A 24,397-nucleotide genomic window follows, 5' to 3' on the forward strand; every position below is an offset into this window, starting at 1 on the left:
CGAAAGGTTTCCAGATCGAATCCCTGAGCTAACAAGGTAAAAAAAAAAATCTGTTGTTCTGCTCCTGAACAAGGCACTGTTCTTAGGCTGTCATTGTAATTGAGAATTTGTTCTTAATCTTAACTGACTTTCCTAGTTAAATAAAATAAATAAATAAATACATAAATAAAAACACATCTTCAAAGTCTCCTAGAGGGGGGTATCACCATTAAACCAACCCCCCTTAGCTTAACCCTCAACTCAGTGAGGAGACAGCAGGGTGAGGTGGGGTTAACCTCAGGAGCTGGGATCAAATCCAACAGCACAGGAATAAATTACTATAACCCCAACTACAGTTGTAGGATCTTAATTTGATCGCCCTGTTGTAGGAGAACTTTCCGGCAATTCAAGAAATGTAAAACTTGCAGTGTCTGTTAATTATAATCATAATCCATGTAATAATTAACATTTCCTGTTGCTGCAGGATTATTTTCCTGCTGTTTCAAATTAAGATCCTACATCTGTACTGTGATTAAGGGGTTAAGGGACAGAGTCCGTTTGATCTCACCCTGACTAAAGTGAAGACTTCAGTGATGTGGTCTAAATAGGGGCCAGGATTTGTTTTGTCATGAACTGACCAGGAAAAACTCTGGGCCCTAGTTATAGCAGGATGCATAGCTATATATGGCCAAGTATCGAGATCAGATCAGTCTGATTTACCTTACTGTGTAAGGCCAGGAGTTTTTCCTAGTCGGATGGGTCACATGCACATGGTTGGAAAAAACTCCTGGCTTTATCATATGCAAAAAGGACATGGTCATGGACAATGTTGTTTACCATATCAACAATGCGGAAGTTGGAATGGTTATGTAACATGACAAAGATTATTCAAGCCTTAATTCCCCGCCTGAGTGTCCACCGTGTCTCACCAGTATTGATAGGAGTCTGACCCGCTTTTAGCTGCGGTAGTGAGTGTCTCACACACACAAACACACACACACATATGCATGCACACACACACGCACACACACAAACACGCACACACACACCGGCCACAACTTGAAAAGGAAGAGAAGTTTTGTCCTTTATACTTATGGTGCTTTGAAGACAACTGGGAACTCTGAAAAAACAAGGTAAAATCATGACGTCAGTGATCTTCTGGTCGGAAAGTCATAGTTCTAGAAAGAGACCGGAGTTCCGACTTGGAATTCCAAGTTGGATGACCTTTCAACACTATTTTTGCGAGTCGAAGCTCATTGTTTTCAGAGTTCCCAGTTGTCTTGAACTTACTGAAGTCGGAAGTCAGAGATTTCCGAGATCCCAGTTCCCGGCAATAGTTGCCCTTTGTGACCGATGGTCATGTCATGGTTACGTCACAGGAATGGCATATTGTGAAATAGTGAAATGAGGTGTATTTCTAACCTGTTCCTAGATCTGGTTGTGCTGTCTTAACAACTCCTATTGTCATTGTTAGGAGTTGGCAAGACCTCTAACAGCTTCGGTTAGATACACGTACATGTGAAAATAGATGGGCTCTTGGTAAGGTTAGGTGATACATTTTATTTGGGATGGTATGTTCTTAAATAGGATGTGTTCAGTTCGGACTCAGTGTGGTGTTGAGCTCCAGTAAGTGATCTTCTGTGAAGCATCTGCTTGGTACAACACAACACTGTTCCTCAGCAACACATTCACCATCTATTACACTGCTTACTCACAGAACAACTTATATATACACACACACACACGCACACACATACACACACACACACACACAACGACAGCCAGGCTGGGCACACACTGCAGGTCTGACTGAGCACACACACCGGTACACGCACACATGCACAAGCACACACATGGGCATGCACACATCACACACGCACACGCACACATCACAAAGAGCCAGCTTGGGGCATTATTTCCTAGCTGTGTCCAGCAGCAGGCAGCAGCAGGTATGTACAGTGGAGAGAACAATTATTTGATACACTGCCGGTTTTGCAGGTTTTCCTACTTATAAAGCATGTAGAGGTCTGTCATTTTTATCATAGGTACACTTCAACTGTGAGAGACGGAATCTAAAACAAAAATCCAGAAAATCCCATTGTATGATTTTTAAGTAATTAATTAGCATTTTATTGCATGACATAAGTATTTGATACATCAGAAAAGCAGAACTTAATATTTGGTAGAGAAACCTTTGTTTGCAATTACAGAGATCATACGTTTCCTGTAGTTCTTGACCAGGTTTGCACACACTGCAGCAGGGATTTGGCCCACTCCTCCATACAGACCGTCTCCAGATCCTTCAGGTTTCGGGGCTGTCGCTGGGCAATACGTACTTTCAGCTCCCTCCAAAGATTTTCTATTGGGTTCAGGTCTGGAGACTGGCTAGGCCACTCCAGGACCTTGAGATGCTTCTTACGGAGCCACTCCTTAGTTGCCCTGGCTGTGTGTTTCAGGTCGTTGCCATGCTTGAAGACCCAGCCACGACCCATCTTCAATGCTCTTACTGAGGGAAAGAGGTTGTTGGCCAAGATCTCGTGAAACATAGCCCAATCCATCCTCGCCTCAATACGGTGCAGTCGTCCTGTCCCCTTTGCAGAAAAGCATCCCCAAAGAATGATGTTTCCACCTCCATGCTTCACGGTTAGGATGGTGTTCTTGGGGTTGTACTCATCCTTCTTCTTCCTCCAAACACTGCGAGTGGAGTTTAGACCAAAAAGCTCTATTTTGTCTCATCAGACCACATGACCTTCTCCCATTCCTCCTCTGGATCATCCAGATGGTCATTGGCAAACTTCAGACGGGCCTAGACATGCGCTGGCTTGAGCAGAGGGACCTTGCGTGCGCTGCAGGATTTTAATCCATGACGGCGTAGTGTGTTACTAATGGTTTTCTTTGAGACTGTGGTCCCAGCTCTCTTCAGGTCATTGACCAGGTCCTGCCGTGTAGTTCTGGGCTGATCCTTCACCTTCCTCATGATCATTGATGCCCCACGAGGTGAGATCTTGCATGGAGCACCAGACCGAGGGTGATTGACCGTCATCTTGAACGTCTTCCATTTTCTAATAATTGCGCCAACAGTTGTTGCCTTCTCACCAAGCTGCTTGCCTATTGTCCTGTAGCCCATCCCAGCCTGTGCAGGTCTACAATTTTATCCCTGATGTCCTTACACAGCTCCCTGGTCTTGGCCATTGTGGAGAGGTTGGAGTCTGATTGATTGAGTGTGTGGACAGGTGTCTTTTATACAGGTAACAAGTTCCAACAGGTGCAGTTAATACAGGTAATGAGTGGAGAACAGGAGGGCTTCTTAAAGAAAAACTAACAGGTCTGTGAGAGCCGGAATTCTTACTGGTTGGTAGGTGATCAAATACTTATGTCATGCAATAAAATGCAAATGCATACTTAAAAATCATACAATGTGATTTTCTGGATTTTTGTTTTAGATTCCTTCTCTCACAGTTGAAGTGTACCTATGATAAAAATTACAGACCTCTACATGCTTTGTAAGTAGGAAAACCTGCAAAACCGGCAGTGTCTCAAATACTTCTCCCCACTGAAGATGATGTGTAATGAATAGGATTTGGAGGCTGAGGCTCTTGAAGCTGAGCAGACTCAGAACAGAGCTAATGCAAAACACATGACAAAGAGAGAAAGAGGGGGAGAGTCCTTCCCTTCCTCCTCCTCACACAGAACACATTTACCCCAAAAATCAGTCCTACCATATGTCTCTGTTTGTCAGGTCACACCTTCCATGTGAAGAGCCTCTCCCCAGCTCCCCCGCAAATCCCCCCAAAAACAGACCTGACTGGACTGGGGAAGAGACTGCTGGGGCTGGCTGGCTGGCTGGCTGGCTGGCTGGCTGTGTGTGTGTGTATGTGTGTGTGTGTGTGTGTGTGTGTGTGTGTGTGTGTGTGTGTGTGTGTGTGTGTGTGTGTGTGTGTGTGTGTGTGTGTGTGTGTGTGTGTGTGTGTGTGTGTGTGTGTGTGTGTGTGTGTGTGTGTGTTATGTCTACATACAGCATTGTAATGGGCAAATAGTTAAAGTACAAAAGGAAAAATAAATAAACATAAATGTAGGTTTAATTTACAATGGTGTTTGTTCTTCACTGGTTGCCCTTTACTTGTGGCAACAGGTCACAAATATTGCTGCTGTGATGGCACATTGTGGTATTTCACCCAATAGATATGGGAGTTTATCAAAATTGGATTTGTTTTCAAATTCTTTGTGGGTCAGTGTAATCTGAGGGAAATATGTGTCTCTAATATGGTCATACATTTGGCAGGAGGTTAGGAAATGCAGCTCAGTTTCCGCCTCATTTTCTGGGCAGCGTGCACATAGCCTGTCTTCTCTTGAGAGCCAGGTCTGCCTTCGGCGGCCTTTCTCAATAGCAAGGCTATGCTCACTGAGTCTGTACAAAGTCAAAGATTTCCTTAATTTTGAGTCAGTCACAGAGGTCAGGTATTCTGCTATTGTGTACTCTCTGTTTAGGGCCAAATAGCATTCTAGTTTGCTCTGTTTTTCTGTAAATTCTTTACAATGTGTCAAGTAATTATCTGTTTTTTTCACATGATTTGGTTGGGTCTAATTGTGTTGCTGTCCTTATGGCCCTGGGGCTCTGTTCACAAACACAAATGTTCCTTTTGCCTTGTCTCTCAGATCGTTCACAGCCTTGCGGAAGTTACCTGGGGCGCTGATGTTTAGTCCGAGGTATGTATTGTTTTTTTGTGTGCTCTAGGGCAACAGTGTCTAAATGGAATTTGTATTCGTGGTCCAGGACACTGGACCTTTTTTGGAACACCATTGTTTTTGTCTTACTGAGATTTACTGTCAGGGCCCAGGTCTAACAGAATCTGTGCAGAAGGTCTAGGTGCTGCTGTAGACCCTCCGTGGTTGGGGACAAATGCACCAGATCATCAGCAAACAGTAGACATTTGACTTCAGATTCTAGTAGGGTGAGGCCGGGTGCGGTAGACTGTTCTAGTGCCCTCACCAATTTGTTGATATATATATTGAAGAGGGTGGACTTAAGCTGCATCCCTGTCTCACCCCCCGGCCCCGTGGGAAAAAAATGTTTTTTTTTGTGCCAATTTTAACCGCACACGTTTTGTTTCAGTACATGGATTTTATAATGTCGTATGTTTTTCCCCCAAAACCACTTTCCATCAATTTGTATAACAGGCCCTCATGCCAAATTGAGTCATAAGCTTTTTTGAAATTAACGAAGCATGAGAAGACAATGCCTTTGTTTTGGGTTGTTTGTTTGTCAATTAGGTTGTGCAGGGTGAAAACGTGGTCTGCTGTACGGTAATTTGGTAAAAAGACAATTTGACATTTGCTCAGTACATTGTTTTCGCTGAGGAAATGTACGAGTCTGCTGTTAATGATAATGCAGAGAATTTTCTCAAGGTTGCTGTTGACGCATATCCTACGGTAGTTATTGGGGTCAAATTTGTCTCCACTTTTGTGGATTGGGGTGATCAGTCCTTGGTTCCAAATATAGAGAATATGCCATAGCAGAGGATGATGTAAAAGAGTTTAAATATAGCCAATTGTAATTTGTGGTCTGTATATTTTCTCGTTTAATTTAGGATACCATTAACCCCACAGGCCTTTTTGGATTGGAGGGTTTGTATTTTGTCCTATAGTTCATTCAATTTAATTGGAGAATCCAGTGGGTTCTGGTAGTCTTTAATAGTAGATTCTAAGATTTGTATTTGATCATGTATATGTTTTTCCTGTTTGCTCTTTGTTATAGAGCCCAAAAGATTGGAGAAGTGGTTTATCCATACATCTCCATTTTGGATGGATTATATGGATTCTTCAATTACATTGAGCTGATTTCTGACGTGATATTCCTTCTTTTTCCTTTTTCTGTATTATTTTTGTGATTCACCATAATGAAGTCCTCGTGACTCATGACTCCTGCATGCTTTGTTGACAATAAACCTTCTTGTTTACCCAACCGTGGGACAGACTATGTCTGTTCCCACACTCAGGATTCTGACTCTCTATTGGTTACACAGATTTTTGGCCTCCCATCCTATTCTAACCACCTCTCGCCGGCTTTGTAGTCATGTTATCTGATGAAATTGCTGTATAATATGGTGTTGTTGCCATCTAATGCACATTCAAATGTCATACATCAACACTGTAGAGCTCTCCCTGTCCTCTGCCATGCCTTGATTGTATTACTGTTGATGATATCTGGAAATATGCATGTACACCCTGGCCCATCTATTGTTGCTAGCCCCAAATCTGACTTGTGCTCTGATATTGCTTTCACTGATTTTTGGTCTCGTAAAAGCCTGTTTTTTCTGCACGTTATCACTAGAAGCTTATTACCTAAAATGGGTCATTTGAAAGTCTGGGTTCACAGCTCCAATCCAGATGTGTTGAGACGTGGTTAAGAAAGAGTGTTTTGAATACTGATATTAACCTTTCTGGTTATAACCTTTTTCGGCAAGACAGATCTTCCAAAGGTGGGGGAGTGGCAATCTTTACCAAGGATTACCTTCAGTGCTCGGTTGTCTCCAAGTCTGTCTCCAAACAATTTGATTTGCTGCTTTTAAGCATTAAACTTTCAAATAGCTTTTTGATGACTGTTGTTGGATGTTATTGTCCTCCATCAGCACAGACCTGTACCCTACCTGCCCTAAGCTCTCTCCTGCCCCCTTACACTAAGTCTGAATTTTTCCAGCTAGGTGACCTAAACTGGGACATGCTTAAACTACCTGGCCAAGTGCTAAAGCAATGGGACTCCCTAAATCCCTAATTCTCAGATTATTACCAATCCCACAAGGTATGACTCCAAACACCCAGAAAAGCCTGCTAGCCTCGATGTTATCCTCACAAATAATTCTGATAGGTATAAGTGTGGTGTTTTCTGTAATGACCTTAGTGACCACTGTTTTATACAGCCTGTCTTCGTAATGGCTGCTCAATGAAACAATACTCGTTCAACCTACTTGATCAACCTGTCCTGATTTGTCATAGACGCTTGCTAAAAACTTTAAGGAGCAAGCCTTCCTTCATGAACTGGCCTCTGTAAAATGCTATAGAATCAGCTTGATCCCCCTCTGTCGAAGACACTTGGACCTTCAGTGATATGTTTAACAAACACGCCCCCATAAAGAAAATGAGAATTAAAAACAGGTTCAGCCCCTGGTTCAACCGTGACCTTGCAGAGTTACTCCACCTCAAGAATTGCTTTTGGTGAAAGGCTCGGCACACACATACTCAGGCTGACTGGCTCTCGTTCAGGCAAATGAGAAATAAGTGCACTCAAAGTTAGTTACTTTAAGGAGCAGTTCTCTCTCTGTGAGTCTAACCCCAAGAAGTTCTGGAAAAAGGTTAAAGACCTGGAGAATAAACCCTCCTCCTCACAGCTGCCAATGTCCCTTAAAGTTGATGATGTGGTTGTTACTGACAAGAAGCACATGGCTGAACTTTTTAATCACTTATTCATTAAGTCAAGATTCCTATTTGACTCAGCCATGCCTCCTTGCCTCCATCTAACATTTCCTCATCTCCCACCCGTTCTAATGCAACTAGCCCCAATGCTCATCCCTCTTTTTCCCCAGCCCCGCTTCAAAGTTTCTCCCTGCAGGTGGTCACTGAGTCCGAGGTGCCAAAGGAACTCCTTGAACTTGACCCCAAAAAAGACCCTTTCTTCTTTAAGGTTGCTGTCCCTATAATCGCCAAGCATATTTCTAACCTTTTTAAACTGTCTCTCCTATCTGGGGAGGTTCTTATTGCTTGGAAGGCAGCCACGGTTCATCCTTTATTTAAAGGGGAGATCAAGCTGATCCTAAATCTTATAGGCTGGATGTGATACAGCCTGGATTCGAACCAGGGACTGTAGTGACCCCTCTTGCACTGACATGCAGAGCCTTAGACCACTGCGCCACTCAGGAAGTGTCACTGCATCCTTAAAGGTCTTCAATGATGTCACCATTGCCCTTGATTCTAAGCAATGTGCTGCTATTTTTATTGACTTGGCCAAAGCTTTTGATGGAATGGTAGACCATTCCATGGGCTGGCTAACGAGTATTGGTGTCTCTGAGGGGTCTACGCTCTTCTCAATTTACATCAACAACATAGCTCAGGCAGTACAAAGCTCTTTCATCAATATATATGCAGATGATATAGTCTTATACTCAGCTGTTCACTCCCCGGACTTTGTGTTAAACGCTCTTTAACAAAGCTTTCTTAGTATTCAACAAACTTTCTCTGCCCTTAACCTTGTTCTGAACACCTCCAAAACAAAGGTCATGTGGTTTGGTAAGACGAATGCCCCTCTCCCCACAGGTGTGATTATGGCTAGACGGTACATTATCCTTCTCTCAGCACATATCAAAGCTGCAGGCTAAAGTTAAATCTAGACTTTGTTTCATCTAAGGTAATCCCTTCTCCTTCACCCCAGCTGCCAAACTAGGAAATTGTCTAGAAGGGATTGAATTTGTTGTTGCTGAATAGTTTTTGGTAGATTTACAACCTACTTTCTCTCTCAATCTCTCTCTCTCTCAATCTCTCTCTCTCATCCTCTCTCACTCTCTCTTTCGCTCTCTCTCTCTCAATTCAATTCAAGGGGCTTTATTGGCATGGGAAACATGTGTTAACATTGCCAAAGCAAGTGAGGTAGATAATATACTCTCTCTCTCTCTCTCTCTCTCTCTCTCTCTCTCTCTCTCTCTCTCTCTCTTTCCCTCTCTCTGTATCTACTGACAGATGCCTTTTCTTAAAATACCCATAACTTTTTTATTAGATGCTTTGTCCAGCAGGCAGATAATTGGCCTGAATAGTTGTGTGGCTCTCATAGTGCAGAGCCCAGCATAGCTCTGATTACTTCTGACAGGGACAACAGGAGTTCAGACTGCCAAATAGAGGCCTTCTGAGAACCTCATCCACTATCTACAACATGCACCCTTGGAGCGAGAGACATAGAAGGAGGGGAGAGAGAAAGATAGACTAGAGAGAGAAACAGAAAGAAAAACACAGGGCGAGAGAGTAAAAGAGCGATGGAGAGAGGGAGAGACAGACAGAGAGAAAGAGAGAGCAAGGGGGGGAGCATTTGGAGGGTTTCAGACCCGAAGCTCTGGGATCCCTCATAAAGCTCCCAGTCTATGTGGTACTGTGTGATCTATACGTATGGCATACCACTATGTGGCTGTGCTGGTGAGCTGAATGGTATGTGTGCATCTGTTGAAGAGAGGACTGTTGTTGACTACGGTTGCCTGTTTTGTTTATCTGTGGTTTTGAACTGGGGGTTAAAGAAGACATGTAGACTGTACTTAGACTGAGAGTAGACTATAGTACTCCAGCGGAGTGACTGTTGTGTTGTAGTGGTGTGAGGGCTGTCATTCTGTAGCAGAGTGACTGTTGTGTTGTAGTGACGTGAGGGCGGTGGGTCTGTAGCAGAGTTGCTGTTGTGTTGTAGTGACGTGAGGGCTGTCGTTCTGTAGCAGAGTGGCTGTTGTGTTGTAGTGAGGTGAGGGCTGTAGTACTGTAGCAGAGTGACTGTTGTGTTGTAGTGGCGTAAGGGCTGCCGTTCTGTAGCAGAGTGACTGTTGTGTTGCAGTGGTGTGAGGGCTGTTGTTCTGTAGCAGAGTGACTGTTGTGTTGTAGTGATGTGAGGGCTGTCGATCTGTAGCAGAGTGACTGTTGTGTTGTAGTGGTGTGTGGGCTGTCGTTCTGTAGCAGAGCGACTGTTGTGTTGTAGTGATGTGAGGGCTGTCATTCTGTAGCAGAGTGACTATTGTTTTGTAGTGGTGTGAGAGCTGTAGTACTGTAGCAGAGTGACTATTGTGTTGTAGTGGCGTGAGGGCTGTAGTACTGTAGCAGAGTGATTGTTGTGTTGTAGTGATGTGAGGGCTATAGTACTGTAGCAGAGTGACTGTTGTGTTGTAGTGGCGTGAGGGCTGTAGTACTGTAGCAGAGTGACTGTTGTGTTGTAGTGAGGTGAGGGCTATAGTGCTGTAGCAGAGTGACTGTTGTGTTGTAGTGAGGTGAGGGCTGTCGTTCTGTAGCATAGTGACTGTTGTGTTGTTGTGAGGTGAGTTTTGTAGAACTGTAGCAGAGTGACTGTTGTGTTGTAGTGATGTGAGGGCTGAAGTACTTAAGCAGAGTGACTGTTGTGTTGTAGTGACGTGAGGGATGTAGTACTGTAGCAGAGTGAATGTTGTGTTGTAGTGGCGTGAGGGCTGTCGTTCTGTAGCAGAGTGACTGTTGTGTTGCAGTGAGGTGAGGGCTGTCGTTCTGTAGCATAGTGACTGTTGTGTTGTTGTGAGGTGAGGGCTGTAGAACTGTAGCAGAGTGACTGTTGTGTTGTAGTGGCGTGAGGGCTGTAGTACTGTAGCAGAGTGATTGTTGTGTTGTAGTGATGTGAGGGCTATAGTACTGTAGCAGAGTGACTGTTGTGTTGTAGTGGCGTGAGGGCTGTAGTACTGTAGCAGAGTGACTGTTGTGTTGTAGTGAGGTGAGGGCTATAGTGCTGTAGCAGAGTGACTGTTGTGTTGTAGTGAGGTGAGGGCTGTCGTTCTGTAGCATAGTGACTGTTGTGTTGTTGTGAGGTGAGGGCTGTAGAACTGTAGCAGAGTAACTGTTGTGTTGTAGTGATGTGAGGGCTGTAGTACTGTAGCAGAGTGACTGTTGTGTTGTAGTGGTGTGAGGGCCGTCATTCTGTAGCAGAGTGACTGTTGTGTTGTAGTGATGTGAGGGCTGTAGTACTGTAGCAGAGTGACTGTTGTGTTGTAGTGACGTGAGGGCGGTGGGTCTGTAGCAGAGTTGCTGTTGTGTTGTAGTGACGTGAGGGCTGTCGTTCTGTAGCAGAGTGGCTGTTGTAGTGAGGTGAGGGCTGTAGTACTGTAGCAGAGTGACTGTTGTGTTGTAGTGGCGTAAGGGCTGCCGTTCTGTAGCAGAGTGACTGTTGTGTTGCAGTGGTGTGAGGGCTGTTGTTCTGTAGCAGAGTGACTGTTGTGTTGTAGTGATGTGAGGGCTGTCGATCTGTAGCAGAGTGACTGTTGTGTTGTAGTGGTGTGTGGGCTGTCGTTCTGTAGCAGAGCGACTGTTGTGTTGTAGTGATGTGAGGGCTGTCATTCTGTAGCAGAGTGACTATTGTTTTGTAGTGGTGTGAGAGCTGTAGTACTGTAGCAGAGTGACTATTGTGTTGTAGTGGCGTGAGGGCTGTAGTACTGTAGCAGAGTGATTGTTGTGTTGTAGTGATGTGAGGGCTATAGTACTGTAGCAGAGTGACTGTTGTGTTGTAGTGGCGTGAGGGCTGTAGTACTGTAGCAGAGTGACTGTTGTGTTGTAGTGAGGTGAGGGCTATAGTGCTGTAGCAGAGTGACTGTTGTGTTGTAGTGAGGTGAGGGCTGTCGTTCTGTAGCATAGTGACTGTTGTGTTGTTGTGAGGTGAGTTTTGTAGAACTGTAGCAGAGTGACTGTTGTGTTGTAGTGATGTGAGGGCTGAAGTACTTAAGCAGAGTGACTGTTGTGTTGTAGTGACGTGAGGGATGTAGTACTGTAGCAGAGTGAATGTTGTGTTGTAGTGGCGTGAGGGCTGTCGTTCTGTAGCAGAGTGACTGTTGTGTTGCAGTGAGGTGAGGGCTGTCGTTCTGTAGCATAGTGACTGTTGTGTTGTTGTGAGGTGAGGGCTGTAGAACTGTAGCAGAGTGACTGTTGTGTTGTAGTGGTGTGAGGGCTGTCGTTCTGTAGCAGAGTGACTGTTGTGTTGTAGTGGTGTGAGGGCTGTCGTTCTGTAGCAGAGTGACTGTTGTGTTGTAGTGGTGTGAGGGCTGTCATTCTGTAGCAGAGTGCCTGTTGTGTTGTAGTGATGTGAGGGCTGAAGTGCTTAAGCAGAGTGACTGTTGTGTTGTAGTGACGTGAGGGCTGTAGTACTGTAGCAGAGTGACTGTTGTGTTGTAGTGGTGTGAGAGCTGTCGTTCTGTAGCAGAGTGACTGTGGTGTTGTAGTGGTGTGAGGGCTGTCGTTCTGTAGCAGGGTGACTGTTGTGTTGTGGTGGTGTGAGGGCTGTCGTTTTGTAGCAGAGTGACTGTTGTGTTGTAGTGGTGTGGGGGCTGTTGTTCTGTAGCAGAGTGACTGTTGTGTTGTAGTGATGTGAGGGCTGTCGTTCTGTAGCAGAGTGACTATTGTGTTGTAGTGGTGTGAGGGCTGTAGTACTGTAGCAGAGTGACTGTTGTGTTGTAGTGGCGTGAGGGCTGTAGTACTGTAGCAGAGTGACTGTTGTGTTGTAGTGATGTGAGGGCTGTAGTACTGTAGCAGAGTGACTGTTGTGTTGTAGTGGCGTGAGGGCTGTCGTTCTGTAGCAGAGTAACTGTTGTGTTGTAGTGATGTGAGGGCTGTAGTACTGTAGCAGAGTGACTGTTGTGTTGTAGTGGTGTGAGGGCCGTCATTCTGTAGCAGAGTGACTGTTGTGTTGTAGTGATGTGAGGGCTGTAGTACTGTAGCAGAGTGACTGTTGTGTTGTAGTGACGTGAGGGCGGTGGGTCTGTAGCAGAGTTGCTGTTGTGTTGTAGTGATATGTGGGTTGTAGTACTGTAGCCGAGTGACTGTTGTGTTGTAGTGGCGTGAGGGCTGTAGTACTGTCGTAGAGTGACTGTTGTGTTGTTGTGGCGTGAGGGCTGTAGTACTGTAGCAGAGTGACTGTTGTGTTGTAGTGATGTGAGGGCTGTAGTACTGTAGCAGAGTGACTGTTGTGTTGTAGTGACGTGAGGGCTGTCATTCTGTACCAGAGTGACTGTTGTGTTGTAGTAAGGTGAGGGATGTAGTACTGTAGCAGAGTGACTGTTGTGTTGTAGTGAGGTGAGGGTTGTAGTACTGTAGCAGATTCACTGTTGTGTTGTACTGGTGTGAGGGCTGTAGTACTTAAGCAGAGTAACTGTTGTGTTGTAGTGACGTGAGGGCTGTAGTACTGTAGCAGAGTGACTGTTGTGTTGTAGTGGCGTGAGGGCTGTCGTTCTGTAGCAGAGTGACTGTTGTGTTGTAGTGGTGTGAGTTCTGTAGTACTGTAGCAGAGTGACTGTTGTGTTGTAGTGGCGTGAGGGCTTTAGTACTGTAGCAGAGTGACTATTGTGTTGTAGTGGCGTGAGGGCTGTAGTACTGTAGCAGAGTTACTGTTGTGTTTTAGTGGCGTGAGGGCTGTCGTTCTGAAGCAGAGTGACTGCTGTGTTGTAGTGAGGTGAGGGCTGTAGTACTGTAGCAGAGTGACTGTTGTGTTGTAGTGGCGTGAGTTCTGTAGTACTGTAGCAGAGTGACTGTTGTGTTGTACTGATGTGAGGGCTGTAGTACTGTAGCAGAGTTACTGTTGTGTTGTAGTGACGTGAGGGCTGTGGGTCTGTAGCAGAGTTGCTGTTGTGTTGTAGTGACGTGAGGGCTGTCGTTCTGTAGCAGAGTGGCTGTTGTGTTGTAGTGAGGTGAGGGATGTAGTACTGTAGCAGAGTGACTGTTGTGTTGTAGTGGCGTAAGGGCTGCCGTTCTGTAGCAGAGTGACTGTTGTGTTGCAGTGGTGTGAGGGCTGTTGTTCTGTAGCAGAGTGACTGTTGTGTTGTAGTGGCGTGAGGGCTGTCGTTCTGTAGCAGAGTGACTGTTGTGTTGTAGTGGTGTGAGTTCTGTAGTACTGTAGCAGAGTGACTGTTGTGTTGTAGTGGCGTGAGTGCTTTAGTACTGTAGCAGAGTGACTATTGTGTTGTAGTGGCGTGAGGGCTGTAGTACTGTAGCAGAGTTACTGTTGTGTTTTAGTGGCGTGAGGGCTGTCGTTCTGAAGCAGAGTGACTGCTGTGTTGTAGTGAGGTGAGGGCTGTAGTACTGTAGCAGAGTGACTGTTGTGTTGTAGTGGCGCTAGTTCTGTAGTACTGTAGCAGAGTGACTGTTGTGTTGTCGTGATGTGAGGGCTGTAGTACTGTAGCAGAGTTACTGTTGTGTTGTAGTGGCGTGAGGGCTTTAGTACTGTAGCAGAGTGACTATTGTGTTGTAGTGGCGTGAGGGCTGTAGTACTGTAGCAGAGTGACTGTTGTGTTGTAGTGACGTGAGGGCTGTGGGTCTGTAGCAGATTTGCTGTTGTGTTGTAGTGACGTGAGGGCTGTCGTTCTGTAGCAGAGTGGCTGTTGTGTTGTAGTGAGGTGAGGGATGTAGTACTGTAGCAGAGTGACTGTTGTGTTGTAGTGGCGTAAGTGCTGCCGTTCTGTAGCAGAGTGACTGTTGTGTTGCAGTGGTGTGAGGGCTGTTGTTCTGTAGCAGAGTGAATGTTGTGTTGTAGTGATGTGAGGGCTGTCGATCTGTAGCAGAGTGACTGTTGTGTTGTAGTGGTGTGAGGACTCTCGTTCCGTAGCAGAGTGACTGTTGTGTTGTAGTGACGTGAGGGCTGTCGTTCTGTTGCAGAGTGACTGTTGTGTTGTAGTGGTGTGAGGACTCTCGTTCCGTAGCAGAGTGACTGTTGTGTTGTAGTGACGTGAGGGCTGTCGTTCTGTAGCAGAGTGACTTTTGCGTTGTTGTGACGTGAGGGCTGCCGTTCTGTAGCAGAGTGACTGTTGTGCTGTAGTGGCGTGAGGGCTGTAGTACTGTAGCAGAGTGACTGTTGTGTTGTAGTGGCGTGAGGGCTGTCGTTCTGTAGCAGAGTGACTGTTGTGTTGTAGTGATGTGAGGGCTGTCGTTCTGAAGCAGAGTGACTGTTGTGTTGTAGTGGTGTGAGGGCTGTCGTTCTGTAGCAGAGTGACTATTGTGTTGTAGTGGCGTGCGGGCTGTAGTACTGTAGTAGAGTGACTGTTGTGTTGTTGTGGTGTAAGGGCTGTAGTACTGTAGCAGAGTGACTGTTGTGTTGTAGTAATGTGAGGGCTGTAGTACTGTAGCAGAGTTACTGTTGTGTTTTAGTGACGTGAGGGCTGTCGTTCTGAAGCAGAGTGACTGCTGTGTTGTAGTGATGTGAGGGCTGTCGTTCTGTAGCAGAGTGACTATTGTGTTGTAGTGGTGTGAGTGCTGTAGGACTGTAGCAGAGTTACTGTTGTGTTGTAGTGGCGTGAGGGCTGTCGTTCTGAAGCAGAGTGACTGCTGTGTTGTAGTGATGTGAGGGCTGTCGTTCTGTAGCAGAGTGACTATTGTGGTGTAGTGGTGTGAGTGCTGTAGGACTGTAGCAGATTCACTGTTGTGTTGTACTGGTGTGAGGGCTGTCATTCTGTAGCAGAGTGACTGTTGTGTTGTAGTGAGGTGAGGGCTGTTGTACTGTAGCAGAGTGGCTGTTGCGTTGTAGTGAGGTGAGGGCTGTGGTTCTGTAGCATAGTGACTGTTGTGTTGTTGTGAGGTGAGGACTGTAGAACTGTAGCAGAGTGACTGTTGTGTTGTAGTGATGTGAGGGCTGTAGTACTTAAGCAGAGTAACTGTTGTGTTGTAGTGACGTGAGGGCTGTAGTACTGTAGCAGAGTGACTGTTGTGTTGTAGTGGCGTGAGGGCTGTCGTTCTGTAGCAGAGTGACTGTTGTGTTGTAGTGGTGTGAGTTCTGTAGTACTGTAGCAGAGTGACTGTTGTGTTGTAGTGGCGTGAGGGCTTTAGTACTGTAGCAGAGTGACTATTGTGTTGTAGTGGCATGAGGGCTGTAGTACTGTAGCAGAGTTACTGTTGTGTTTTAGTGGCGTGAGGGCTGTCGTTCTGAAGCAGAGTGACTGCTGTGTTGTAGTGAGGTGAGGGCTGTAGTACTGTAGCAGAGTGACTGTTGTGTTGTAGTGGCGTGAGTTCTGTAGTACTGTAGCAGAGTGACTGTTGTGTTGTACTGATGTGAGGGCTGTAGTACTGTAGCAGAGTTACTGTTGTGTTGTAGTGACGTGAGGGCTTTAGTACTGTAGCAGAGTGACTATTGTGTTGTAGTGGCGTGAGGGCTGTAGTACTGTAGCAGAGTGACTGTTGTGTTGTAGTGACGTGAGGGCTGTGGGTCTGTAGCAGAGTTGCTGTTGTGTTGTAGTGACGTGAGGGCTGTCGTTCTGTAGCAGAGTGGCTGTTGTGTTGTTGTGAGGTGAGGGATGTAGTACTGTAGCAGAGTGACTGTTGTGTTGTAGTGGCGTAAGGGCTGCCGTTCTGTAGCAGAGTGACTGTTGTGTTGTAGTGATGTGAGGGCTGTCGATCTGTTGCAGAGTGACTGTTGTGTTGTAGTGATGTGAGGGCTGTAGTACTTTAAGCAGAGTAACTGTTGTGTTGTAGTGACGTGAGGGCTGTAGTACTGTAGCAGAGTGACTGTTGTGTTGTAGTGGCGTGAGGGCTGTCGTTTTGTAGCAGAGTGACTGTTGTGTTGTAGTGGTGTGAGGGCTGTCGTTCTTCAGCAGAGTGACTGTTGTGTTGTAGTGATGTGAGGGCTGTAGTACTGTAGCAGAGTGACTGTTGTGTTGTAGTGGTGTGAGTGCTGTAGGACTGTTGCAGAGTTACTGTTGTGTTGTAGTGGCGTGAGGGCTGTCATTCTGAAGCAGAGTGACTGCTGTGTTGTAGTGATGTGAGGGCTGTCGTTCTGTAGCAGAGTGACTATTGTGGTGTAGTGGTGTGAGTGCTGTAGGACTGTAGCAGATTCACTGTTGTGTTGTACTGGTGTGAGGGCTGTCATTCTGTAGCAGAGTGACTGTTGTGTTGTAGTGAGGTGAGGGCTGTAGTACTGTAGCAGAGTGGCTGTTGCGTTGTAGTGAGGTGAGGGCTGTGGTTCTGTAGCATAGTGACTGTTGTGTTGTTGTGAGGTGAGGACTGTAGAACTGTAGCAGAGTGACTGTTGTGTTGTAGTGATGTGAGGGCTGTAGTACTTAAGCAGAGTAACTGTTGTGTTGTAGTGACGTGAGGGCTGTAGTACTGTAGCAGAGTGACTGTTGTGTTGTAGTGGCGTGAGGGCTGTCGTTCTGTAGCAGAGTGACTGTTGTGTTGTAGTGGTGTGAGTTCTGTAGTACTGTAGCAGAGTGACTGTTGTGTTGTAGTGGCGTGAGGGCTTTAGTACTGTAGCAGAGTGACTATTGTGTTGTAGTGGCGTGAGGGCTGTAGTACTGTAGCAGAGTTACTGTTGTGTTTTAGTGGCGTGAGGGCTGTCGTTCTGAAGCAGAGTGACTGCTGTGTTGTAGTGAGGTGAGGGCTGTAGTACTGTAGCAGAGTGACTGTTGTGTTGTAGTGGCGTGAGTTCTGTAGTACTGTAGCAGAGTGACTGTTGTGTTGTACTGATGTGAGGGCTGTAGTACTGTAGCAGAGTTACTGTTGTGTTGTAGTGACGTGAGGGCTTTAGTACTGTAGCAGAGTGACTATTGTGTTGTAGTGGCGTGAGGGCTGTAGTACTGTAGCAGAGTGACTGTTGTGTTGTAGTGACGTGAGGGCTGTGGGTCTGTAGCAGAGTTGCTGTTGTGTTGTAGGTGACGTGAGGGCTGTCGTTCTGTAGCAGAGTGGCTGTTGTGTTGTAGTGAGGTGAGGGATGTAGTACTGTAGCAGAGTGACTGTTGTGTTGTAGTGGCGTAAGGGCTGCCGTTCTGTAGCAGAGTGACTGTTGTGTTGCAGTGGTGTGAGGGCTGTTGTTCTGTAGCAGAGTGACTGTTGTGTTGTAGTGATGTGAGGGCTGTCGATCTGTTGCAGAGTGACTGTTGTGTTGTAGTGATGTGAGGGCTGTCATTCTGTAGCAGAGTGACTGTTGTGTTGTGGTGGTGTGAGGACTCTTGTTCAGTAGCAGAGTGACTGTTGTGTTGTAGTGACGTGAGGGCTGTCGTTCTGTAGCAGAGTGACTGTTGTGTTGTAGTGACGTGAGGGCTGTGGTTCTGTAGCAGAGTGGCTGTTGTGTTGTAGTGAGGTGAGGGATGTAGTACTGTAGCAGAGTGACTGTTGTGTTGTAGTGGCGTGAGGGCTGTCGTTCTGTAGCAGAGTGACTGTTGTGTTGTAGTGATGTGAGGGCTGTCGTTCTGTAGGCAGAGTGACTGTTGTGTTGAATTGATGTGTGGGCTGTCGTTCTGTAGCAGAGTGACCTGTTGTTTTGCAGTGGTGTGAGGGCTGTTGTTCTGTAGCAGAGTGACTGTTGTTGTAGTGATGTGAGGGCTGTCGTTCTGTAGCAGAGTGACTGTAGTACTGTAGCAGAGTGACTGTTGTGTTGTAGTGTGTGAGGGCTGTCGTTCTGTAGCAGAGTGACTGTTGTGTTGTAGTGAGGTGAGGGCTGTAGTACTGTAGCAGAGTGACTGTTGTGTTGTAGTGAGGTGAGGGCTGTGTTCTGTAGCAGAGTGACTGTTGTGTTGTTGTGAGGTGAGGGCTGTAGTACTGTAGCAGAGTGACTGTTGTGTTGTAGTGGCGTGAGGGCTGTAGTACTGTAGCAGAGTGACTGTTGTGTTGTAGTGACGTGAGGGCTGTGGGTCTGTAGCAGAGTGACTGTTGTGTTGTAGTGACGTGAGGGCTGGTCTGTAGCAGAGTGGCTGTTGTGTTGTAGTGAGGTGAGGGATGTAGTACTGTAGCAGAGTGACTGTTGTGTTGTAGTGGCGTAAGGGCTGTCGTTCTGTAGCAAGTGACTGTTGTGTTGTAGTGGTGTGAGGGCTGTAGTTCTGTAGCAGAGTGACTGTTGTGTTGTAGTGATGTGAGGGCTGTAGTCTGTAGCAGAGTGACTGTTGTGTTGTAGTGATTTGAGGGCTGTATTCTGTAGCAGAGTGACTGTTGTGTTGTAGTGGTGTGAGGGCTGTCGTCCTGTAGCAGAGTGACTGTTGTGTTGTAGTGACGTGAGGGCTGTCGTTCTGTAGCAGAGTGACTGTTGTGTTGTAGTGGTGTGAGGGCTGTCGTTCTGTAGCAGAGTGACTGTTGTGTTGTAGTGTGTGAGGGCTGTCGTTCTGTAGCAGAGTGACTGTTGTGTTGTAGTGATGTGAGGGCTGTAGTACTGTAGCAGAGTGACTGTTGTGTTGTAGTGTGTGAGGGCTGTAGGACTGTAGCAGAGTTACTGTTGTGTTGTAGTGGCGTGAGGGCTGTCGTTCTGTAGCAGAGTGACTGTTGTGTTGTAGTGATGTGAGGGCTGTCGTTCTGTAGCAGAGTGACTGTTGTGTTGTAGTGGTGTGAGGGCTGTAGGACTGTAGCAGATTGACTGTTGTGTTGTAGTGTGTGAGGGCTGTCATTCTGTAGCAGAGTGACTGTTGTGTTGTGTAGTGAGTGAGGGCTGTAGTACTGTAGCAGAGTGACTGTTGTGTTGTAGTGAGGTGAGGGCTGTAGTACTGTAGCAGAGTGACTGTTGTGTTGTAGTGAGGTGAGGGCTGTAGACTGTAGCAGAGTGACTGTTGTGTTGTAGTGAGTGTGAGGGCTGTAGTACTGTAAGCAAGGACTGTGTTGTTTGTAGTCGTGAGGGCTGTAGTACTGTAGCAGAGTGACTGTTGTGTTGTAGTGCGTGAGGGCTGTCGTTCTGTAGCAGAGTGACTGTTGTGTTGTAGTGTGTGAGGCTGTAGTACTGTAGCAGAGTGACTGTTGTGTTGTAGTGATGTGAGGGCTGTAGTACTGTAGCAGAGTGACTGTTGTGTTGTAGTGACGTGAGGGCTGTAGTTCTGTAGCAGAGTGACTGTTGTGTTGTAGTGAGGTGAGGCTGTATACTGTAGCAGAGTGACTGTTGTGTTGTAGTGGCGTGAGGGCTGTCGTTCTGTAGCAGAGTGACTGTTGTGTTAGTGATGTGAGGGCTGTCGTTCTGTAGCAGAGTGACTGTTGTGTTGTAGTGATGTGAGGGCTGTCGTCTGTAGCAGAGTGACTGTTTTTTGTAGTGGTGTGAGGGCTGTTTTCTGTAGCAGAGTGACTGTTGTGTTGTAGTGATGTGAGGGCTGTCGTTCTGTAGCAGAGTGACTGTTGTGTTGTAGTGATGTGAGGGCTGTAGTACTGTAGCAGAGTGACTGTTGTGTTGTAGTGGCGTGAGGGCTGTCGTTCTGTAGCAGAGTGACTGTTGTGTTGTAGTGATGTGAGGGCTGTCGTTCTGTAGCAGAGTGACTGTTGTGTTGTAGTGAGGTGAGGGCTGTCGTTCTGTAGCAGAGTGACTGTTGTGTTGTAGTGGGTGAGGGCTGTAGTACTGTAGCAGAGTGACTGTTGTGTTGTAGTGGTGTGAGGGCTGTCGTTCTGTAGCAGAGTGACTGTTGTGTTGTAGTGAGGTGAGGGCTGTAGTACTGTAGCAGAGTGACTGTTGTGTTGTATGAGGTGAGGGCTGTGTTCTGTAGCAGAGTGACTGTTGTGTTGTAGTGATTGAGGGCTGTCGTTCTGTAGCAGAGTGACTGTTGTGTTGTAGTGATGTGAGGGCTGTATTCTGTAGCAGAGTGACTGTTGTGTTGTAGTGGTGTGAGGGCTGTCGTTCTGTAGCAGAGTGACTGTTGTGTTGTTGTGACGTGAGGGCTGTCGTTCTGTAGCAGAGTGACTGTTGTGTTGTAGTGATGTGAGGGCTGTCGTTCTGTAGCAGAGACTGTTGTGTTGTAGTGACGTGAGGGCTGTCGTTCTGTAGCAGAGTGACTGTTGTGTTGTAGTGACGTGAGGGCTGTAGTTCTGTAGCAGAGTGACTGTTGTGTTGTAGTGGCGTGAGGCTGTAGTACTGTAGCAGAGTGACTGTTGTGTTGTAGTGCGTGAGGGCTGTCGTTCTGTAGCAGAGTGACTGTTGTGTTGTAGTGATGTGAGGGCTGTCGTTCTGTAGCAGAGTGACTGTTGTGTTGTAGTGATGTGAGGGCTGTCGTTCTGTAGCAGAGTGACTGTTGTGTTGTAGTGGCGTGAGGGCTGTAGTACTGTAGCAGAGTGACTGTTGTGTTGTTGTGGTGTGAGGGCTGTAGTACTGTAGCAGAGTGACTGTTGTGTTGTAGTGACGTGAGGGCTGTAGTACTGTAGCAGAGTGACTGTTGTGTTGTAGTGGCGTGAGGGCTGTCGTTCTGTAGCAGAGTGACTGTTGTGTTGTAGTGATGTGAGGGATTTCGTTCTGTAGCAGAGTGACTATTGTGTTGTAGTGGTGTGAGTGCTGTAGTACTGTAGCAGAGTTACTGTTGTGTTGTAGTGGTGTGAGGGCTGTCGTTCTGTAGCAGAGTGACTGTTGTGTTGTAGTGATGTGAGGGCTGTCGTTCTGTAGCAGAGTGACTGTTGTGTTGTAGTGGTGTGAGGGCTGTAGTACTGTAGCAGATGACTGTTGTGTTGTAGTGGTGTGAGGGCTGTCATTCTGTAGCAGAGTGACTGTTGTGTTGTAGTGAGGTGAGGGCTGTAGTACTGTAGCAGAGTGGCTGTTGTGTTGTAGTGAGGTGAGGGCTGTGGTTCTGTAGCAGAGTGACTGTTGTGTGTTTGTGAGGTGAGGACTGTAGAACTGTAGCAGAGTGACTGTTGTGTTGTAGTGATGTGAGGGCTGTAGTACTGTAGCTTGCTTTGTGTTGTTGTACGTGACAAGGCTCTTTAGCAGAGTACTGTTGTGTTGTAGTGACGTGAGGGCTGTAGTACTGTAGCAGAGTGACTGTTGTGTTGTAGTGGCGTGAGGGCTGTCGTTCTGTAGCAGAGTGACTGTTGTGTTGTAGTGTGTGAGGGCTGTCGTTCTGTAGCAGAGTGACTGTTGTGTTGTAGTGATGTGAGGGCTGTAGTACTGTAGCAGAGTGACTGTTGTGTTGTAGTGATGTGAGGGCTGTAGTACTGTAGCAGAGTGACTGTTGTGTTGTAGTGAGGTGAGGGCTGTAGTACTGTAGCAGAGTGACTGTTGTGTTGTAGTGGCGTGAGGGCTGTAGTACTGTAGCAGAGTGACTGTTGTGTTGTAGTGATGTGAGGGCTGTAGTACTGTAGCAGAGTTACTGTTGTGTTGTAGTGCGTGAGGGCTGTAGTACTGTAGCAGAGTGACTGTTGTGTTGTAGTGGCGTGAGGGCTGTAGTACTGTAGCAGAGTGACTGTTGTGTTGTAGTGACGTGAGGGCTGTGGTCTGTAGCAGAGTTGCTGTTTGTGTTGTAGTGAGTGAGGGCTGTCGTTCTGTAGCAGAGTGACTGTTGTGTTGTAGTGAGGTGAGGGCTGTAGTACTGTAGCAGAGTGACTGTTGTGTTGTAGTGGCGTGAAGGCTGTCGTTCTGTAGCAGAGTGACTGTTGTGTTGTAGTGGTGTGAGGGCTGTTGTTCTGTAGCAGAGTGACTGTTGTGTTTAGTGATGTGAGGGCTGTCGATCTGTAGCAGAGTGACTGTTGTGTTGTAGTGATGTGAGGGCTGTCGTTCTGTAGCAGAGTGACTGTTGTGTTGTAGTGGTGTGAGGGCTCGTTCCTGTAGCAGAGTGACTGTTGTGTTGTAGTGACGTGAGGGCTGTCGTTCTGTAGCAGAGTGACTGTTGTGTTGTAGTGGTGTGAGGGCTGTCGTTCTGTAGCAGAGTGACTGTTGTGTTGTAGTGACGTGAGGGCTGTCGTTCTGTAGCAGAGTGACTGTTGTGTTGTAGTGACGTGAGGGCTGTTTCTGTAGCAGAGTGACTGTTGTGTTGTAGTGATGAGGGCTGTAGTACTGTAGCAGAGTGACTGTTGTGTTGTAGTGGCGTGAGGGCTGTCGTTCTGTAGCAGAGTGACTGTTGTGTTGTAGTGATGTGAGGGCTGTCGTTCTGTAGCAGAGTGACTGTTTGTTGTAGTGGTGTGAGGGCTGTCGTTCTGTAGCAGAGTGACTGTTGTGTTGTAGTGGCGTGAGGGCTGTAGTACTGTAGCAGAGTGACTGTTGTGTTGTAGTGGTGAGGGCTGTAGTACTGTAGCAGAGTGACTGTTGTGTTGTAGTGATGTGAGGGCTGTAGTTCTGTAGCAGAGTGACTGTTGTGTTGTAGTGATGTGAGGGCTGTAGTTCTGTAGCAGAGTGACTGTTGTGTTGTAGTGATGTGAGGGCTGTAGTACTGTAGCAGAGTGACTGTTGTGTTGTTGGCGTGAGGGCTGTAGTTCTGTAGCAGAGTGACTGTTGTGTTGTAGTGATGTGAGGGCTGTCGTTCTGTAGCAGAGTGACTGTTGTGTTGTAGTGTGTGTGAGGGCTGTAGTTCTGTAGCAGAGTGACTGTTGTGTTGTAGTGGTGTGAGGGCTGTAGTACTGTAGCAGAGTGACTGTTGTGTTGTAGTGGCGTGAGGGCTGTAGTTCTGTAGCAGAGTGACTGTTGTGTTGTAGTGGCGTGAGGGCTGTAGTACTGTAGCAGAGTGACTGTTGTGTTGTAGTGATGTGAGGGCTGTAGTACTGTAGCAGAGTGACTGTTGTGTTGTAGTGGCGTGTGAGGGCTGTCGTTCTGTAGCAGAGTGACTGTTGTGTTGTAGTGACGTGAGGGCTGTAGTACTGTAGCAGAGTGACTGTTGTGTTGTAGTGGCGTGAGGGCTGTAGTTCTGTAGCAGAGTGACTGTTTGTTGTAGTGGTGTGAGTTCTGTAGTACTTGTTTAGTGTTTATGTTTTTCTGTAGCAGAGTGACTGTTGTGTTGTAGTGATGTGAGGCTGTAGTACTGTAGCAGAACTGTTGGGTTGTAGGGTAGGGTAGTAAGAGTAGTGACTGTTGTGTTGTAGTGAGTGAGGGCTGTAGTACTGTAGCAGAGTGACTGTTGTGTTGTAGTGTGTGAGGGCTGTCGTTCTGTAGCAGAGTGACTGTTGTGTTGTAGTGATGTGAGGGCTGTCGTTCTGTAGCAGAGTGACTGTTGTGTTGTAGTGCGTGAGGGCTGTAGTACTGTAGCAGTGACTGTTGTGTTGTAGTGCGTGAGGGCTGTAGTACTGTAGCAGAGTGACTGTTGTGTTGTAGTGATGTGAGGGCTGTCGTTCTGTAGCAGAGTGACTGTTGTGTTGTAGTGGTGTGAGGGCTGTAGTACTGTAGCAGAGTGACTGTTGTGTTGTAGTGATGTGAGGGCTGTAGTACTGTAGCAGAGTGACTGTTGTGTTTTAGTGCGTGAGGGCTGTCGTTCTGTAGCAGAGTGACTGTTGTGTTGTAGTGATGTGAGGGCTGTCGTTCTGTAGCAGAGTGACTGTTGTGTTGTAGTGGTGTGAGGGCTGTAGTACTGTAGCAGAGTGACTGTTGTGTTGTAGTGGCGTGAGGGCTGTCGTTCTGTAGCAGAGTGACTGTTGTGTTGTAGTGGCGTGGGCTGTCGTTCTGTAGCAGAGTGACTGTTGTGTTGTAGTGATGTGAGGGCTGTCGTTCTGTAGCAGAGTGACTGTTGTGTTGTAGTGATGTGAGGGCTGTAGTTCTGTAGCAGAGTGACTGTTGTGTTGTAGTGGTGTGAGGGCTGTAGTACTGTAGCAGAGTGACTGTTGTGTTGTAGTGGCGTGAGGGCTGTAGTTCTGTAGCAGAGTGACTGTTGTGTTGTAGTGATGTGAGGCTGTAGTACTGTAGCAGAGTGACTGTTGTGTTGTAGTGGCGTGAGGGCTGTAGTACTGTAAGAGTGACTGTTGTGTTGTAGTGGCGTGAGGCTGTAGTACTGTAGCAGAGTGACTGTTGTGTTGTAGTGATGTGAGGGCTGTAGTACTGTAGCAGAGT

At 46.9% G+C, this 24,397-nt stretch overlaps 1 long non-coding RNA gene across 1 annotated transcript in view; it reads left to right on the forward strand.

Moving 5' to 3' along the window:
• The window catches only part of LOC109888690 (uncharacterized), a 188,858-nt gene that overhangs the window by 62,108 nt on the left and 102,353 nt on the right, over nucleotides 1-24,397 (forward strand). The window contains exon 3 of the long non-coding RNA XR_002255180.2: nucleotides 4,636-4,686. This is a non-coding gene — a long non-coding RNA (uncharacterized LOC109888690). The remainder of the gene's footprint in view (nucleotides 1-4,635; nucleotides 4,687-24,397) is intronic.

Source organism: Oncorhynchus kisutch, linkage group LG4 (assembly GCF_002021735.2).
Source record: "Oncorhynchus kisutch isolate 150728-3 linkage group LG4, Okis_V2, whole genome shotgun sequence".
Lineage (NCBI taxonomy): Eukaryota > Metazoa > Chordata > Actinopteri > Salmoniformes > Salmonidae > Oncorhynchus > Oncorhynchus kisutch.